General features: G+C 41.4%; 1 long non-coding RNA gene across 1 annotated transcript; it reads left to right on the forward strand.

The window, feature by feature from the left end:
* The first annotated feature begins 1,712 nt into the window (after window positions 1-1,712).
* On the forward strand, window positions 1,713-14,574 carry LOC141739605 (uncharacterized). The gene is made up of 3 exons (XR_012585753.1): window positions 1,713-1,961; window positions 8,728-8,959; window positions 12,394-14,574. It is a non-coding gene; the product is annotated as an uncharacterized LOC141739605 (long non-coding RNA).
* The last annotated feature ends 3,195 nt before the right edge of the window (window positions 14,575-17,769 follow it).

Below are 17,769 nucleotides of genomic sequence, written 5' to 3' on the forward strand. Positions count from 1 at the left end.
TCTGATGGTATTTAACCATATTCTATAGCCGTGTGAAAGGAGAAAAATCATTAAGACTCAAAAAAAAAACAACGGATGGACTCTAAAGGCTTATGATAATTTGTCAACATGGCCTGTTGTTTGTAGCAATGTCTTAAGGCAAGTAGGGATTTAGAGGACGGAGCCTAAAGGGAATAGTAGCTTCATCCAGCTTCAGCAATGGCATAGGGTAGGGCATGGAACAGTTATTGACAGAAAGAACAGGTTCAGATACCAGAGCACAAAAATGCTCAAGCCTTCATAAGGGCCACATGAAGAAGGCTGCTAAAATCAAGGAGAAACTTACATTTGATTGACAGGTAGAGAGAACTAACAGAAAAAGTCAAAGGAAAGTATTTTGGAGCAGGAAGCAACAGGCAAAGTAATAGTTACTGCTAACTTCTGGCTACCTTACAACAGCTGAAGGAGAGCTCCAAGGCCAGAGAAGTTACAGCAGCAACGTACAGATGCCTATATATGCACACATGCACAATGCACACGTACACACGCACATACATGTGCCGACACATTGCTTTTTTTCCTTATTGTCCCCTCTGGTAATTTCAATAATGTTGCAGGCCTAATAATGAAAAGCCTCCTGTTACAAAGTCTGGAAATTTGGCCATCTGTAGTTGATTTCCACTAGATGATATTTCTGCAGAAGAATGACAAGGTGAAGCTATAAAATCAGTTAATCTTATTTGTAAATTCTGCTGTGTCATATCTGTAATCTGCAAAATTGACCCAGAAGAGCTTTACAATGAAGTAATAGATCATTTTCCCATCATAAATTAGTGCAAACTCACCCAACGCCAAACATATTTCAAACTTTGTTTCATTCTTATAAAGAATTTTGTCTTTCGTTATGTTATAGCTACGTACCCTAAGCACACTTGGAAAAATCAGATTCAATATTTCCACCAGCCTTTTTCCCTGTCAAATGCTCCATAATTACAGCTAAAAGTTAGAAATAAATAGAACTCTTTTGAATCCCCTGAACCCATTTTGTGGCAGGGAGGAAGGGAAACCAAGTTGAAGAGCAATGTCTTGACCAGCAGGCTGGGGAGGCTTTCACAGACTGTGCCCTCTGTTAGGAATGGAATAAGTAGGCATCATAAAATACGGTCTTAAACTTGTGTCCAGCACACAATGTGCTCTGTCATATTCAGCAGACTGCCCACAGCATATAAGTAAATTCTTCAGATTTAGTAATAAATAGTTACATTTTTGACTAGCTCCTCTGAAGAAAAATGGCATTCCAAAAAATAACCGAGCAGCGCTTTGTATTTGATGACCTTGCTTATAGGCTCTTTTAGCACCACATAAATCCAGCAATTGCATAGGATTATTTGGCAGCATGAGTGCTAGAAATGGCCAGGCTGGTACTGAAAAATAAAGTCTTAAGAAAGGCTTTATAATATTTATGGAAGGAAAGGCTGACACCAGCAGAGAACTCTACGTGTCCTTTGACTAGTAGGAGAGGACAAAGTGTGTCAAGATGTTTAGCATCTTTCCCACCAGCCTTGGAAGAGGACCGGCGAGTCTGTTTCATTCAGTCATTCCTCAGCTCCTCCTTGTGCCCAGCCCTACGGTCTCCGATGACATAATTGAAATCCAAGAAGAGTCAACTGCTGGGGACATTGACTTGGGGGTAGTTTACACTCCCTTAAATAGAGATTGAGGGCATGGACTCAGAGTTCATTGAAATGAAAACGGAAAACTCTGCAGCTCTTAACATTTTTTTCAAGCACATTTTTTCCAGAGTTGGGAGAAGCGAGAGGGTTTTAAAAGCAATGTGGCCTTCTGCCAACATCAGAGACGTGTTTTAGAGTCACAGGACGACCTGGTATGATACTGGGAAGTATTCAGTGAAGCTCACAGGACTGCACTACAGCAGGTGCTGTGGTTGGGACCAGGCGTGACAGACAAGAGGCTTTGCACATGTAAGTCAAATCGGAATTGGAGATTGACTGTTATTCATCAGCAGCCTATCAATGTTAAGGTGAAAAAAATAATAATAATCATATGAGCTATTTTCACCCAACAGTGTGGGATGTCCTCTGGAGTGTTTTTGGAACAGGTTAAAATTCATATAAAACTGTCACAACTATCTGATTAACTTCTAGCCAAAATCTTCCACATAAAAAATTAAAGATGAAAGTATATACATCTTCAGAAGGGAAGAGCTTCAGAGACCAAGGGCACATGCTTTGCACACATGCATGATACTTTATTATGCTTTGATCAGCATTATATTATGTTTATTGGAAAAATCATATAAATATGTCTGAAAGGCTTTTAAAAGATGTTTGTCCTTTAGCTTTAGAAAGTGAGGATGGTTTAGAACTGTTCTGATGCAACGGGAAAGATTAGAAAGTCTAGGGGTGGCTTGGATGTTTTCAAACGGGTGCCTTTTTAACCATGCCAAACACTTTACAAAGTCTTGCTGAGATCACACTTTCACAATGGGGATGATGGTTCACATTGGATATATTTTAAACTTTTCTAGCTTTTTTCTGCATCCCCTCCACAAAATTAAGGGGTCCAGTGAAGTATAGCAGCATTAGAATGATGTAGGTGGAAAATCAAGCTCCTAGCTGTGTAAGGGTGACACTGATAGTTAAGGCAATGTCATGCATCGATATTGTGCTAATGACTATGTGTGAGTTGTGTACGTGAATAACTGTGCTTCAGAAAGGTTTAGCTTACTCAGGGACAATAATCCCTCCAAAGTCCTATAAGTCAGGAAATAGCTGTAGCTCAGTTTCCCTCCCAAGGTATCAGAGGAAAACCATGTCTGGGGGAGCTGGGGAAAGAGAATATTTCTTTGTTTTACAGCCAGTGTTTGCTGAAGTATATTGGTCCCCAGTATGGGGAAATTTTTCTGTCTTATTTTTGGACAGCATTAATTTATTTTGCTGTTATAAAAGTCCAACCCTCGTGTAAAAGATATTGCTTGGTACTTATAGCAACAGCTCTACCAATAAGCCTGTTACAGGCAAAAGTTTTCACTGAGAGAGTGACTATTGTAACTTTGATCTCCACTGGAGACTCTGCAAACAAACTCCTCAGGTTTCAAATTTACTGGCAGTCTGGCACATCACTGCCATAAACACTAGGACAAAGAGAAAAGATTTTTTATACGTCTGCATATAGAAGGATATTAATTATAAATAATGAGTTGAGACTGCCTGCAGAGCAGCTGTGGTTCTTTTAATGAATATTGTCTTCCAATGGCTGAAATAAAATGTCAAGACTGGTGGAGATTTGCAATTGGAAAAGCTATATAAGCTATTTATAAAAACAAATCAACTGTAAAAACACATTTGCTAAATGTTTCTGGCTTCTATAGTGCAGCTGTACACTGAATTTCTTAGTAAAACATCTATCCTCATCACTGGTATGACCTCCCAGAAGTAATGTATGTGCAGTTTACTTGGTGAAGATTCGAGTTGATTAGAGTTCTCTTCTGAAGCTGGAGAATGCCTTTGTATTTTCTATAAAGCTAAACCCAACAATATTAGCCACGCTGATGATTTTGAAGAGATGCATTAGGGGGTGGTAGGGCTTGTACTTTACCGAAGGGTTTTCCCAAAGGTGATATGAAGGTGATGAGGACAAAAGAGCTTTACAAAACAAACCTGTTTTAATGATTCAAAATTTCACTTAGACTAAACTCACATGAAATCACGTCATTTCAGTCAAGTTATCATATTTCTGCAAAATTTCAGCAAGATCCACCATGGTGCCTTAGAAATAAAAGGGCGAACAATATGACAGCGTGACTGTCCCACACTGCAGGTGTGCAGGTGGTGGGCAGGACGTGGGTGGGAAATGGCTGCTCTGGCCAGGGCGGCAGCCAAGGGAGACCACGGCCCTGTGAAACCTTTCCGTAACCTGCCGGGGGACGAGCAAAGGCTTCCCTGGCCTGGCATCACTGCTTTGGGAGAACCTTCTCCTTGTTTTGGTCTTCCTCAGCAGGCCCCAGCTGGTGTCTTCACCTGCCCACCAGGATGTGGGATGCTAGGGGTGCCACGATGTACCCTCCACTTGGCCCTGCCTCCACCAGGGACAAGGGGGAGCCCCAGGGGGGGGTCACGGCTCGCAGCGGAGGAGCAGAAAGTCCCATGGAGAGTGAGAGATTCCCATGGAGAATGAGATTGCTCCAGCAGAAGTTTGTGCTCTCGGAGCTTGGTGGTTGGGGTTGCACTTCAGCTCCACTGCCACCACTGGCCCCACTGCAATCATCCCCCCGGCTCCCCGTCACTCTCCCCGGTCCGGCTCCTGCATCCCTGCCCTGCATCCCCGATGCAAAGTGGGTCTGCCAGCTCCTTCCTCAGCATCCTCCGCGGTTTTGGGGAAGGTCAGCGGGATGCATCCCTCTGCCACGGCATCCACAGCAGCAGCGGTCCTCCTGGGGACTTCATGTACTTGGGAACAGAATTGGGCCTGTTCCAGCATGCAGTTATTATGCGTTTCTTAAGGAAATTCCCAGGCAAAACCTATAAACAAACAAGCAAAAAAAAAAACCCCAAGGATGTTAGCTTGTCCTTATTAATTGCCCAACTGAAAATGAACTTAAAGTAATGCTTATTATGGGGATGAGCTTAAAATAACGCTTAAAAGAGACAGGATGGGAAGGAGAGGGAGCACTGAGGGAGTTTTAAAGAATTGGATGCATTCGTCTTCATTGTGGAGAAAATTAAATGTTTCTGCTTTTTTTTTTTTCTTTTGGTTGGTTTGTTTATTTGTTCTTTTCCCAGTAAGTCACCACCAGATATTACATGAAGTTAGCCACAGCTCAGCACTCTGTTTGGTGGAAAATATTTTTGCTTCGGAGCCGATAAAAAATTAGGAGTGCAGTAAACATTTTAAACTTAGAACTCCAACAGATACAGTAAATCACATGTTGTCTGCGTGTCGGCGCAGGAATCCCTGGAGCTGCAGCAAGTTCCATCCCCACAGCAAGTTCACCTTGGGACAGTTCCCCAGGGCGACTGTGGCTTTTGTAAGGTGCCTTTTATGGTTCATTGTATTTTCCCCATGAGACACAGATTGCAGTACTGGCTGACAGGTAAAGCTGGCCGGATTTTAAGCACCTGAGTTGTGCCAAACGTAGGAGGTGAGTAAAAGTAAGGTCCCTGGCTGAGTTCCTTGAAGGTCAATGGAAACAACAGACAAATCCAAGTGTGACTCTTTCCTTCCAGATCTAGTTCTGCAGGTGGCTCGCTCTCTCTGATGTTTATACGGTGAACCACCACCCTAACACAGGCACCGCAGTTTGATGTCCTCACTCAGGTGACACCTACCCTGGCTTTTGTGACTCAGTGTTCACTACGGACGGTGGTTACTGCTGGTGCACTGAGTATCTCCTGGTCTGACAGCTGTCAGCCAGAGGACACCAGTCAGCAGGAGAGACCTGTAGCTGTCTCATTTCTAGATGGTAAATAGGATTAAAAAGAAGTTGAAAACCCCCATTCCTGTCTTTTTATTGTTTGGTTCTTTTTGTTTTGTTTGTTTGTTTGTTTGCTTTTGTTACTTCTCAGCTGAGTTCATAAACTCAGTTACTGTAACTATTTCAGAAATATTACCTAGTTAGTGGTGGGATGGGAGGTGGCCCGCAGTCTGTATGGGAGGGATGTGGTCTCCTTTAAGATGTGATCCACAAAATGGAAAAGTTTGTGTAAAGGGAGTTGTCTCTGTTCTGCGCTTTTTTGAACAGGTGCCCACATTACAAACACCGCCACAATTGGCAGTATTAGCAGAGAGGTTAATAAATTGGCTGATCCCAGCTATTCTTTCCAAATATCCTTGTACTTTGAAATGTAACAGTCCTGCTCAGTGAGAACAGCTCAATAAGATGCACTCCTGCCTGCACTGTCACCTCTTCTGCGTGTAAGAGAGTTTTAGTATTTGCTTCATTTTCTATATTAGAAGCCTTTATGTAGGTTAAAAGATTTCTTCATCCTTAAACTCCTTTCATATCTTTTTGCATTTTGGCTCATATTAATTAAGACATAGAGGGGCACCTCATCACCCAGTTTTACATGACCTTTCCAAGTTTGCCCATAAACTAAGATTGAGTCACACCACGGGGATGGGGGAAGAGGGAACAGTTCTGCGACAAAGCCAATTTAATACAGCCATATCTGTGTAAAGCAGAGGCTGGCAGGAGTAAGCGCCTCAGAGTCTAAGCTTGTTAATTAATTAAGTTATTAGCGAAGTTTTCAAGTAGGCTGTGCACTAAGGAAATGAAATGGCTGTGAAAGAATAGCAGGAGAGCGATCTTGTTTCTTTCCACAATTCAAAGAAATTACAGGCTCCTTTCACTGATGTTCGCACACAGTGAAACTGGAAGTTTCATCCCAGTTTGCTTTCAGTGCGGAAAGCATTAATTCTGACCTAGAATTGCTGTCTTCAATAATTTGAGCATAATATTTGCACTTTTTTTAAAAAATTAGCTACTATTTAAATGCATATAAACATACTGGTTTAAGCGTACTATTCAGTAGAACCCCGAGTGGGGGTTCTAACTTTTGCGGATAGCTGATCACAAATATGATAGTATTTTCTGTTCATTCTGAGTGCATCCACTGCTAGTGGAACATCTTTTTACACGCTAATAGCTAGTGCTAGGGCCATATGTATCTAATGTAGTATTGCTTTCCTTGCTTGCTTGCCAGAGACAGACATGTCAGAACTGTGAAGGCCATTTTTCTTCACATTTTCCTTGCCCTAACTAAATTCTGCTCCACTTGTTCTAAGTCCACACTTATTGGTACACATGTTGCTGAGACACATGGGATTCAGTGATGCTTTTGGGGTTGATGACATCCTCCTCTATACTTTTTTCTGTGTGCGGTGTCACACAGACAACACTGCAGCTAGAAAGAGATAAGCATGGGGAATGTAAAAGCTGCTGGCTCAAAACCACTGGTATGATATTATCTATGGAGAAATGAACTGTCAGGAATTTGCCAGGTGCTGGTTCTAGCACCCATTGTAGGTATCAGCTTTCCTGCTCCTTAAGGTGGTGTCCAGATTTGTGTTGGACTTTCAGATTCAGTAATAATAGTAACAATGATAGATGTCTCTCCTGTTCTTCTAAAGGCCAGGCACCACTGCCATTTTCTAGATGGAGACGTATTGCTCTTCAGGTTGAATTATTGCAACTCATTTTGTCACATTTATGGAAGGTAGAGCCAAAATAATTAATTACAGAAGAGAAAGTTAATACAAATGAGCTTAGGGTGACCACTCCCATGGCAGTACTTTGAAGGTTTTCCTTTCTGTTGTTCCTTAAGCAATATTTCTTCTGCTTATACTGCATGGGAAATATCTCACTGTCTTAAGTGAATTTTAGTTTGCACTTTTTAGGACAATTCGAATAAAATATGTTTCCACTAATTTTTTAAAAAACACACATTTAAGAATATTTTAGCTCTGATTTTCTTATTATAGAGCATAACATGTACAAGTATACATATTACAGCTCCGTGGTAAATGGAGACAGGATATTAGACACGAACACGGAGGTCACACAGCACTGGAAAGAACTGGCAAACGCATCTCTAGCCAGAGGAAGGAACCAGCTGATACTGGAAACAACTGCTGAAATCGGTATCTATCTCTACGCATTTCAGGCATGAGTAGCATTCAGAGTCATGTGAAAGCAGTTGATGTGATACTTTGGAGAAGAGGGGATCAAGGACAAATTAAGGACACTTCAGAGAATTTACTGTAACAACTTTGTTTTCTTTTTTTTTTTTCCTAAAAAGATCTGTCAGTTAAACTTAGATCACAATAAATCCAAAAATATCTTTGACAGAGTCAGAAGAGATTGGATGAGCTATGCTTCCAAAATACAGGTCTGGAGGCTACTAGATGCCAAGCAGGGAAACAAGAAAACGTAAAATTATATGACTGCAGCAAAGGTGCCAACACACCTAGGGAGGTCATAATTTAGCTGTCTGGATTCCAAGAATACACATTTGAGTAGCACATGGTTTCTTGTTTCAAGACAGGCATCAAAGTAGCAGTTCTGATATATTAGCAGACAGGCAGACTGAGGATGTCAGTAAATGCAGCAGTCTTTCATGAGATGCATTTCTCCGATGTGGCACGTTGATTAATATGCTAATTAAAAGTGAATGTACAGAGCAACAGGGATCGTGGTCTTGTCTACCCCACAGCTCCGCCATCGCTGGAGCTGGCAGAGCACCCTGCAGCACATACTGTTCAAACTGACAGAAGGAGTTTTTCTGGCATAGTTACACCACCTCCCTAAGTGATGTAAGTTGAGCCAATATAAGCTCTCCCCTTCTGGCAAAGCTGCGCCCGCACCAGGCGTTCTGCAAACATAGCAATATCTGCTGGGGACGTGAATATTTCACACCGGGAACTGACATAGCTATGTTGGCAAAACATTATAATTTACAACAGGCCTAGAAAAAAATGCATTTATCACCCCATCCTCAGCCATTTGTAAAGCATTAGAGTCCTAAATACTTAACTTTCTGATAATGCTTATACTTCACAGACAGAGATTCTGATTTCAGGGAGAAGGTTACCGTGTTACATTCACTAAAAATGCGGCACTGCCTAATTCTTGACGATTTCTATGACTAAGGTGTCTAGTAGCTTTGCTGATAGCATCTAGAGTATTTATAAAAGATGTAAATAACCAAATACAGTTTGCCTGCTCTACAGAAGCGTAACACTTCAAGTGACTGACTGCACCTTCTGTTGGACTGGAATCTGGCTCTCCCATCCTCAGTCGGGCTCAGCTGGAAGGACGGCGAGTACAGCCATGGTTCCTGGGACCGCCCAACCTAACTGCGTGTGAACCCTCCTGTTCAGAGTTACAGTCAACACCTGTAGCGAACCAAAAATGGGATTTTTTTGAGAAGAAAGTATTTTTACTTTACGTAATCTTATCACAGTAAGTGATGTAGCAAATCGTTTTTGCAACACAACCATGGTGATATTTGTGCAAAGCCCAGGTAGACCTGGTTTGATCGGGCACCTTCAGTCTGGAAAAAGTTCAACCTGTCTCCTTGCAGTCTGTAGTTCTCTTATCACCAGTTCCCGATTTCCATAGAACGTCAGGAGCAGGGAGGCAAATGTGAATGTTTGTATTTGCATTTCCCCTTCTGCAGCATCAAAGGTTACCACCAACTTGCTGGGGGTTACCCTCTCTCCCGCCAGCTAGAGGTGATGTGGCTGGGAGGGTTGTCTCGCCCGTGTCAGCCAGAAAGAGATGGGTAAGCAATAATTCACTGTTTAAACAGGCTTTAACTAAGCTGGCTCATTTTAAGCAGCAATTCTAGCAACAGCTCAGCCAGAAAATCAGGAGTGGGAGGGTGTGTGTAACCTCTAGGAAGAGGGTGGTGACAAGTAGCTGGCTGAGGGCTGCATATGGAAACCACTTCTAGTGGCACAGCAGCAGCCAGAGAAGAAAGTATGACTATACGGACGGTTAATACTGCTGGCGGCTTGCTACTGGCTTTATCTGGATGGAAATCCTCTAGATCCCTCACTTGAAAACTGCCTACAACTCTAACAACAGGGCAGGGGGTGGAATTTCTAATATTCATGGGATATCTCATATCTTTCACACGAAAAAGAGAAGGCAAGAAACTTTCTTAATCAAAAGTAAGGGCAGATGTGGGCAGGGTATCAAAAAGCATCTCTGCCAGCGAAACCCATTAGCCTTGAAGTAATCTCCTAAGGGAACCGAAGACGTTCCCATCACTTGGGATATTTAAAACTAGGTTAGACAAAACACTAGGAAGTGTACAATGTGGGACAATCCAGAATCAGCAGGGAGAGGGATTAAATAGTCTTAATAAGCCTTTAACATAGATGCTGTGATTTCAGTGCCAAGAATTCACATGTCCCCCTTCTCTCTCTCCTCCCTGTGGCTGCCATAATGTGAGATAATGAAATCACTGTAAATGTGGGCAATTAACTGTTCTAATAGAATTTAATAATGTAATGGTCATACATTATTCTTCCTCTTAGTCTCAACTAAGACTCCCCTACAGTGGATTTAAGTTGATTTTTAGCAGAACTATTACAGTCTTGCGGTACAGAGATTTAGTAAGGTTACTTTGTGCTTCTATCCGTTGGCTTGGGTTTCAGACAGTGATTTTGTTTTTAGCTTAGCGTGTCTTTTCACACACACCCTAAATTTCAAAATTCCTAAGTTGTGTATCTAAAACTTCCAGCTTTTCCTCCTGTGTTTAATCACTCTTTATTATTATCCCATACCCTTCTAAATCTGTAGTCTTTTAGGAGTGTAGAACAGACAAGGGGTTCATTTCAGTAAGATAAATAGGTAAAAGATGTACTTTGTAGCATAGAGATGAGTTAGTATTTATATCTCTGTTCTGTAAATGTTAGGTCACTGCTGAAGTATTCAGATCAACAATGTATTGTTTATAAACATTGTCTGAGAAGAATTTATTGTTTCACAAATACCGCTGTTTGCTGTGCTCTCTGATAATTTTTCACATTTTCATGGTGTGTCAATTTGATAGTGTGTCCTTAGGTCCAGACAACTGCTTGAATCATGTTCACACTGGAACAGGGTGTACTTTGTTTAGTTTCACTGGGGGAAAAGCCACTGCACTGCGGTTTAGAGGTCCTACCAGTACAGATAACTCAGTGAAACCATGCTTCATGGTGCAAGTAAAAATGACATACAGTGACTTGCAGTTGACACAACCTTTGAAATCCTTTCAGTTTATGCTCTGATGGAATTCCTGTGAAGAATTACTTTCTATCTGTATTTCCAAAAAGCCGAAGCCACAATGCAAAAGAAAGAGGCTTCAATAACATGCTTCATTCTGTGGCTTCTTTGTGTAATTTTGCGTGATAAGTATTGTGCCTGTAAATCACTGCTAGTCAATTTTGGTCTTTTGAGTATTTAACGAATTCTTTAAGTAACACATGACATTCAACTTGGTGTAAGGCTATCCGCAGATAGCTGGGAATTCATAGCTAAAGTAAGAATCCTATACAGAAAAATGATGTTTTGTAACAAAGAGGTATTTACCATTCTGTGGAGTTACAGCTGCTAACGTGAATTATAGATGTAGGAGTGGGGAAGGAATATAGTGATTGAAAAGTGAAGTGGGCTCCATTTTCTTTTTCACTCCCAAGTGGTGCTTACAGAGACAGATTCTGTTCTGTACCGTCATTTTCAGTGGGACTGAGCAGATGGCTACCTGCAAAACCTTTAAATGGTACACACATAAATCTAGAAGAAGCCCTCACCATAATTCTATGATCCAGATTGAATTTTCAGTATGTAACATTGTTAGAAAGAAAGCTCTGTTCTTGGTAATTGATTTTTTTAATGTCTTGAGAATTAATTTTCACCGGGAAAGTTTATGGCAGCATTTTTACAAATGAAGTAAACAACTATATTATACTGTGAGAGCTGGATCCTGACATACCTATCCATTTTAAGAGAAGTCATTCTTCTCAAACATCTTCAATTTTAACCTAACTTTTTGGATGACAAAGCATTGCTGAGAGTTTGTGAGAAACTTATTTTATATAACGTGCCAATATTTTATTATTATTGATCTGACATACAAATAAAGGTCAGTGAATTTTGAACAAGGATGAATTTAGCCTTTAAACTGCATCTATAACAATATGATTACCAGCGTATTTTTCCCTTGCACCTTAAAACCCAGTATAAGTTAATATATTGGCATGTATAGTTGTTTTTAACTTTCTGCATCCTATTCTCTTGAAAAAGAGAAAAGAGAACACATGGCTTACAGTTTTGCTAGTAAATTTAAAAGTGCCAGCAAATGCTCTCTGGCACTGAAAAGGCTGGCATGGAGCATCCCGCATCTACCCGATTACATTGTTTTCTGAACAGTGACCACCTGCAAACTGCCTGTCTCCACACTGTGCCAGCTCCCAGACTCTGCCCAACAACTGCTGGGAGAATTCAAGCTGGCCCAGGCTTAAAGCACTGCCATTTAAAGGTGTAAATTTGTGCATAACACTGTATGCCATTTTTCCCATGTTCAAAATGAGTTACGAGCTAGCACCAAGTCTTTAGAATTTGCTTTGATACATGGGATGGGAGATCGCAGATAACATCTCAAGCTCTTTTTTTCTTTTTCTTTTTTTGTTCTCTTGGTATTTCAAAAAAACTCCTAAAGATAAAAAAATAAGCCAGACCACACAGGTGTTCCTTTGCAACATGCTCAATGTATAAGAACAATTACAAAAAGACATGCAGTGATAACCTGTACCCTACTCCTGTATAGGTAAGTGACAACACTGCAAATGAGTTGATAGAAGGATAGTATTTTTTTAACGTAAATGGGCTGTTCTGTTTCTGTTTAGGTTCTCAGACATGGAAGCAGAGGATTTTCTACTTGTCTTAGTAAAATGGAAGCTGTCTTTGCCGCAATAAAGTGCTTGCTAGAGATTATACATCAATGCTCAACACCAAATGGAGTTATCCATTCTCTCCTCTGATTTTATTGAACTTAAGAAAGGTTGACATTTGAGAAAATACTTTATGTCTCAGTGATATTTGTTTGTCTTAAGACCCCCTGTCACCCTTGGCACCACTGCAGTGATTCAAGGACTACCTGAAGATTTTGCTGTATCTAGAAATCCCTCCTCCTGGAGAGGGATGCTCCTACCCATAGCCCTTTCTCACACCTACAGCACACACCTCTGGAAACAGCCCGCAGTAATATTACTGTTACTGTCGTGCCATTGCAATGGTGTAGTAATTTACTTAGAAGACAGATGCTTTTTGTGGTGCAAGTCAGGATCGTGCCTTTGGAAAAGCTCTCTTCGTGTTTAAAAGTGTGGCGAAATGAACTTTAATGGTTTTCTAAATAGCTTACTGATTCCTACTTTAAATTAAATGTAGTTTAGATTTAACTATTTGATATTATTGTAGATGTGATAATGAAGGATTTCTAGCTTGAAATAGTGCTGTCTATGCTAGAATTTCTCCTGAGTCTTAATATAAAAAATAAGACAAGAGCAGGCACAGCTTGCCTGTCTTCTGGAGAAGTGCCCTAGCGCTGGCATAGCTGTGTGAATCCTTGGGAACTGCCATGAGTTCAGGTGGCTCCAGGGTACGATGAAGAACCTGTCCAGGCACATATTTATTTCAGTTGGATGGTTTTGCTTACAAAGTTGGGATCACAAAATATCCATCTGGAAAGCATACTGAAAGCTGAAGGAAGCATAAACAGTGTTCCTGATGATTCTGGGAGAAACCGTCTAAGGAAATTTGGTAAGAATCCAACTCACGTTTGTATTTCTTTAACCCCTTTTCTTTAAAATGCTGACTGGTAGAGTAAGCCAGAAAAAAATCAGCTGGGGTGTCCTAGGAAATTTCCTAGATATTTAATCTAGGTCACTAAATCACATAGCAAAACAATGAACTCAGACAAGGAAATAAGATAAAAGTGGGTTAAATAACAAAATTAAGAAATTGGGTTTTAATCATCAAAAGTTCACTGTAAACTTAAGAAGCATGTGGAGAGTAGCTAGTCAATCATGATATTTGCACATGAAAGATCTTCTAACTGTATATGCAGCTAGAAGTGAGGTGATATTACAGTGAGGGGATCAAAAATCACCCTCCATTGTAGGCAGTCTTCATCTTGAAGAAGTCGCCTGCAGTGCCCAAGAGAATGAGGCTGCTTTGGGCATCGTGTCTTTCCTGTTAATATGACATAGCCAGCTGCTCGTGTACAGGGATTTTAGTATGATGGGACAGATGAGGTCTGCCTTGAAGGAACTATGCAAAGAACAGACCCACTCTGAGGGACTGGAAGGGTGCGTTAGGCTGCTCCTACGCTTGTGTCCCTGGCTGACCTCTGGTGCATGGTTGTTCCATTTAAACACAAAGGATATTTTGTCCTGGCAGCCCTTAAAGCCTTGTCTGGGAGCTAAGAATCAACCCACTACATCTCGTGCTCCGTATTCTTATGAGTGATCGTTCTTCGGCCCACACTATAATCACAGTTTATTTTCAGATCATTATGCTCTGCCACACTTGGACAACACAGTTATCCTCAATAGGATTTATATAGATGCCTCTGTGGCTTTCAGGTAGTCTTCTTCCAATGTTAGAGATGTGAGAAGGCGCTAAACCTATTGTTTTATTTTAGCTGTGCTGACTGTAGAATATGTAATTGAAGTATTAAAAATGTTTTTCCCTCCCATTAAAAGCATACAAATTTAAATACCTTAAGAGCAGAGTGATAATGGAAAAGAAGTCATTTTCATATAATCTGTTCTTGGAGTAAAAGTTCTCTTCAAGCAAGTTGGTTATTAGTTTTATTTTCTTTTTAAAAAAAAAATTCTTTGCATACAAAATAATTGAAGATGTAATATCAGTCTTTTAATAGCTTTAAAACAATAAGATATGGTAAAAAAATAGGAAAATGGCCCGATTATGTCATCCATTTACTGAAATAATACTACTTGCAATACAGGTGATTAAAATCTTTTTTTCACTGAAATCAGTGTGAAATTTTCCATGACTTTTAAACTGAGCTGTGGCTTGCATCCTTTTTCTGCTTTGAATGTTTTTCATGTTGCGTTGCTCGGATTTACACTTAAGAAGACTCCTGAGTTTTTCCAGCTGAGTAGATGTATATTTAATACACAAGTATGTGTGTCTGTGCAGAAACAGGCTCATAGAGAGTTGTCTGCTTGCTTTTTCGGAGAGAGTCATTAAAATGTCAGTGTCTGCCAGTGTATCAGAGAGTTAATCAGAGTTACCTCTGATTTCAGCGACTATAGACTGCTGTAGCATTGTAATACCACTACCTGAGTAATTCCTGGTAAACAAATGCTGGGTTGACAAGGAACGTTCCCAGCTTAGGTACCATGTTATATTGTTAAATTATTGAACAATCCATTTGTGCCACTCAGGGAAAAAGCTTCAGGCACAAGGGTGAGGTTTTTGGTAGCGTAGCACCGGTTTGCCTCCACTCTCACTGAAGGTGATGGGAGCATTAGCCAGGGCTTCAGAAGAGCCAGGCTCAGCAGTGCTGCTCGCAGAAGTCACATCCTACGATTCGCTCCTTCTACTTATTCCAAAAGGAAAAAAATGCCTTGACCTATGCATAACTTTCTTGTGCTTAATTTGCCAGCTGGTGAGTGTCACATGTTTAATTCGGGCAATGTAAATAGTAATCTCTTTAATAGTTAACATTTTCACTGACAACACAGTCGCTGAGCTTAGACAGCTGATCGCTGCTGCTGTAAAGCTAAGTCCTTAAATATTATCAAACTAATACCCTTGTATGGTCACACTGGATACAGATTAGTGAAAGCCATAATCCTATTTAATTTAACACAGTCCTAGGGATTTTCCTCTACAAAGAATTTGGTCACATGCATCCTGCATAATATTTTGCATAGTTCTTAAATATATGGCCCCTCTCTAGGAGCAGGGCTGTCTGCCAGTTTTAATGGCACTTATTAAATCCCATTGTACTCAACACCACAGTCCAGATGCAGGTATCTGCTAGAAAAAGCTCCATGGTTAGTAAGAATTTGTTGTGGCTCCCAGCTATGCCACAGCTCATTCTCTGAAGTCAGCTGTTTCGCCCTCTGAAGAGGAGGTTATCCCTCAGCAAAGTTAAGATGACGAGGGACTACAATTAATTTTACCCACAGTGCAGCCCAGCCAAGTCCCTGTCGTCTAAGAACTCAGACGTATAAAAACTGACTGTGCTTGAGCTGTCACGGATTCTGAGGTCTGTGGTTAAGCAACTCATTCTGAGTCACAGGAAAGGACTGATTTTTATGTGCTGAGCAGTAAGTCCATTTGCCTTCAACACTACGTGATATCTTTGACACTGCAGCAGATTAGACTTGTAGAATTAGAGATACCCCATGTACAATCTTCTTTTTTTCCCCCCTATGTAGAAATATTGTCTGAATGAAAAAAGGAGACTTAGGCCCTCTGTCAAGGTCTCTTAGCTAACACCATTGCTTATCATCCACCAGCTGTAGACTGCAAGGACCACATGCTGGGCGTCTCACAGGTACATTGCAGACCTTGCAGGGCACATGGGGGTACAGCTCTATTGGGTGGCCCTGGGCCACCAGAAGTCTAGAGGAAAGGAGGCATGCTGAAAGCAGTAAGCTACGTGGTCAGCTGTGTGTTCAGACAACAAACATCAAATCCCAACAGGCTGAAACCACAGGATGCTCTGTCACCTAGTCGGAAGCTGGATTTCCAAGCACAGCATCCATTCAGCTCATCTTTCAGGGCTCCCAGTTCAAGTTTATTCCTGTTATGCAATGTTTGGAGCATTTGAGAAACGCTGAAATTTTGATCGACAGACTGCCGGGTAGTGAAGCAGCTCCAGACAGAGAGCAATCTTCTACCTTCATTTTCCTGACAATTTCCAGGCATGTTGGGACAAATATGTGGCCTGGGTGGTTTCCATGTGGCCTTGCTCTCCTCAAGAGTGCTTGGTAGGTAAAGGCAGCTTAGGCACAGAGACTTCTCCACCTTCTCTAGCACCATGCTGGAGGTAGAAGCCTTCCCCTCCAGGAAGCAGAGCAGTTCAAGTTGATTAGGTTTCCAGGTTATTTTCAGTAACTTAGGCACCACCTGAATGGCTGTTGGCTTAATGCACAGAGTAATTATTAGTATTATTACTACTATTACTATTAATAATAAAATAGTGCTTCTTCCAAAAGCGCCTGAGGAGCAAGCTAAGGGAAGCTTCATCTTGCTAGGTGCTCTGCAACATTGGGCTGTCATTCAAGAACACAATAAATCCTGCTTCAGGGCTCCCACTACTGGATCAAAAGCACCAAAGCCACATCAGCCAAAATGCTGACGCTGTATGAAATAATTCTGCAAATTCAACTGTATTTTTAAATGTTGGTAATTTAGCTTTATATTGGTTGGCTTTATGCCAGCTTCAGTATCATCTTCCCCTCACCATCCAACGTTGTACCAAACCAACTGCCGCCTGTTTTCTCAGCACTGGTGCAGAGTCAGCATAAACCCCAGATCAAGTGCTCCCAAAGTGCAGTTTTGTGGCCTCTTCTGGATCAAATCTTTGCTACTCACGGATCAGGTGTTCGTATTTGTGGCAACATGGTCTCAGAAGATCCAGTGGTTTTCTCCTGAAGAGCTTGCAGAGAAGAGGCTGCATAGAAAAGTGAAGGGGACAGAAAGATTAGAGCAAAACTCATTGCTCATTTTTGGAAGGGCAGTAAAGAAGGAGTGAAAGATTATAAGAATACACACATGGAAAGGCAAGGGAGGGCGAGGGCACAGAAAAGCAAGGAGAAATAAGAAAAGGGAGGTAGATGGCAAAGCTGTTAAAAGGTCTGGTGGAGAAAGAAGAGAGGGAAGAAAGAGACAATCAGAAGGGAACTGGAAAGTTGGGCATAACTGTGGGAAGTTGCTGTACAGTGCATATCCCCTGCTGGGGTTCCTTCGCTTCTCTCTGCACTTGACTGCAGCTTTTGGCTTCTCCTCTTTGGGTTTCCCCTGAGGACCCAGAAATGGCACTCCTCTTGCCCACGGGTAACAGAAGTACCTCGCTGAGCCTCAGGACCAGCCTCTGCCACATCCAGACCTGTAGTCCCTCATTTGATCTACTCTTCTTGCTGGTCTTTGCTGGTTCTTACACACCCTGTTCTAGTCTGGTGGAGATAAGGAAGGCATAAAGGACAGCAGCTGCCTGAAGAGTTTGCTCATCACAAAAGGGT

Source organism: Larus michahellis, chromosome 2 (genome assembly GCF_964199755.1).
Source record: "Larus michahellis chromosome 2, bLarMic1.1, whole genome shotgun sequence".
In the NCBI taxonomy this organism is placed as follows: domain Eukaryota; kingdom Metazoa; phylum Chordata; class Aves; order Charadriiformes; family Laridae; genus Larus; species Larus michahellis.